The sequence below is a fragment of the Palaemon carinicauda genome, chromosome 6 (assembly GCF_036898095.1).
Source record: "Palaemon carinicauda isolate YSFRI2023 chromosome 6, ASM3689809v2, whole genome shotgun sequence".
NCBI classification, from domain to species: Eukaryota; Metazoa; Arthropoda; class Malacostraca; order Decapoda; family Palaemonidae; genus Palaemon; species Palaemon carinicauda.
In genome coordinates, this window is record NC_090730.1 from 27,383,443 (window position 1) to 27,386,103 (window position 2,661).

Consider the following 2,661-nt stretch of genomic DNA (forward strand, 5'->3'; position numbering starts at 1 on the left):
TATGACTAAAAACACAAAATTTATATCTCACATAAATGGCAAACCCAGTATCATGTGATACATCTAATCAGGACACAATTTTAAATCTTCATTTCCAACGTGGCCGTGTGTGTTTAATTCAATTGAAAACAATGTTGAAGGCCAAATCATATTCAAATCAGTCCATCCTGAATATCGTATTTTCAAATTCTACCAAATTTACTAATAAGTCTCAGTAAAATTCTTTATTAAAGAGTCTGCATATCCACTGTTAAACTTATAAGATTATAAACTTATCATGTTGTCTAGTTGACCAAAAGGCTTGCAAATAAGCATTTGTGTAAACAGACGAAGATTACTCTTTCACACCTGCGTGAAGATTACTTTTCCGCACCTGCAAAGACACAAACATACAGCGTAAAGGTTACTTCACCGCACCTGCAAAAACACAAATATACAGCATAGCCGAAACGTCTTTATTTCCGCACCTGCAAAAACACAAACATACAGCATAAAGGTTACTTCTCCGCACCTACAAAGACACAAACATACAGCGTAATGGTTACTCTACCGCACCTGCAAAGACACAAATATACAGCATATTCTAAACGTTTTCTTTCCGCACCTGCAAAAGCACAAACATACAGCATAAAGGTTACTTTTCCACAACTACAAAGGCACAAACATACAGCGTGAAGGTTACTTTTTCGCACCTGCAAAAACACAAGCATACAGCATAGCCTAAAGTTTACTTTTCCACACCTGCAACGATACAAACATACAGTGTAAAGGTTATTTTTCGTACCAGCAAAGACACAAGCATACAGCGTAGTCTAAAGGTTATTTTTCCGCACATGCAAAGACACAAACATACAGCGTAAAGGTTACTTGACCGCACCTGAAAACACACAAACATACAGTGTAGCCTAAAGGTTACCTTTCCGCACCTACAAAGACACAAACATACACCGTAGCCTAAAGGTTACTTTTCCCCACCTACAAAGACAAAAATATACAGCGTTGCGTAAAGGTTACTTTTCCTACCTATAAAGACACAAACATACAGCGTTGCTTAAAGGTTACTTTTCCACAACTACAAAGACACAAACAGACAGTGTAAAGGTTACTTTACTGCATCTGCAAAGACACAAACATACAGCTTAAAGGTACCTTTTTGGGCTCGGCCATGTCGTCCTGATGGAAGGTTTCTTTAAGTAGCTTTCTAAGGGATATTTGCTACAGTGATACTCCCAGTGAATTAACCGTAGGTCTCCAGAATTCTAACTCCTGGCGCGAGTATCCTTAATATATCTTTAAGGATATCGCATAATATTGGGGGACGTATTTAATGATACGACACATAGCAATCTTTACCCCGAATAGATTTAACTCTTTGAGGGGGAAGAGTGGCGAACGAAAGGAGAGCCGTTATCAAGGTATCCGGTGAACCCACTCCCTGTACTACTACGGCCCATCATTCCTTTCAACTGTAACATTTCAGCTAAGTGCACTCCCACGTTTCTTTCGATGTTGTTACGGTTTATTGGATTATTATCATGCTATCTCCAGCATCTTCATCCTCTGGAAAGTTGAGTATTTGATCTTTCCTGTGTATAATTTATAGCTCCCTTCTCACGGTTGAATCTTTATAATTCAAGTGTGTTAAGTGGAGCGCAGCCAACTCCGGAGGCGACCATTTTGACACCGCTGTCGCACGCCATAAATGCAAATTATTTAGTTAGTAGTGCGATGCTTCCGGTATTTAGCTATAAAAAAAACTTTTAGCTAGTTAGGCAAATTATACTAGTGAAGATTGCATACATATAATATTTCCTCTTCCGATATGTAACGTTACTTTCATATACGACGGGACCACGGTGGTATCAATCGTAGCCGCGGTCCCCACCCGAGTTAGGCTAGCCTAACCCATTCTGTATACGTTAGTAATGTAAATCTCATTGTTTAACCTCTTGTATCGTTCCTATTAATTTGGTTGGGGATATATATCCCCTAGAATTTATTGGTATAATTCGATATATTTCTCTTTTAGAGAAAAGAGGCTAAACTCTTTCTCCACCCTGAGTGCCGCCACCTCAATGCGGCAACCTTATCTTTCGTCATCGCAACCAAGTACTTAACTCCAGCTTGACTTAGATAGTTTTACCATCGATCTTCTTTGCCGCCGAGTATCCCGGCTTTGAAGTATGACGGTAACTCAGGGTGTATTGTCTTGCTGCCGACAATGTCGCCGCAGGGGAATCGCGATCCCTCTGCCGCCCACGACGTTGTCGGCATGGGAAGCTATGCTTCCTTAGTTTATAATTTACAACCGAAAGTAGGCGGCATACATGCCGCCGCCTTTCTCCCTTGTAGACTATAAGACATGTCTTATAGCCGACAATGTCGCCGACAGGGGAATTCTTATTCCTCTGCTGACCACGACGGCGTCAGCAAAGGAAGCCATGCTTCCTTGGTTTACAGCCGAAAGTAGACGGCATGCTCGCCGCCGTCTTTCTCCCCTGCAAACTATAAGACCCTTTTCCCTCCCTCCTCTGACCTTTAGTGTCGGCCTAGCCGACACAACATTCTTTTGGCCAGTATTCTACAATCATCCCGGCTTGCCGGGTTGACTAAGTTTCCGACCGGGACCCTACCAGCGGCGGTTAGGTTGCCGCCTCGGCC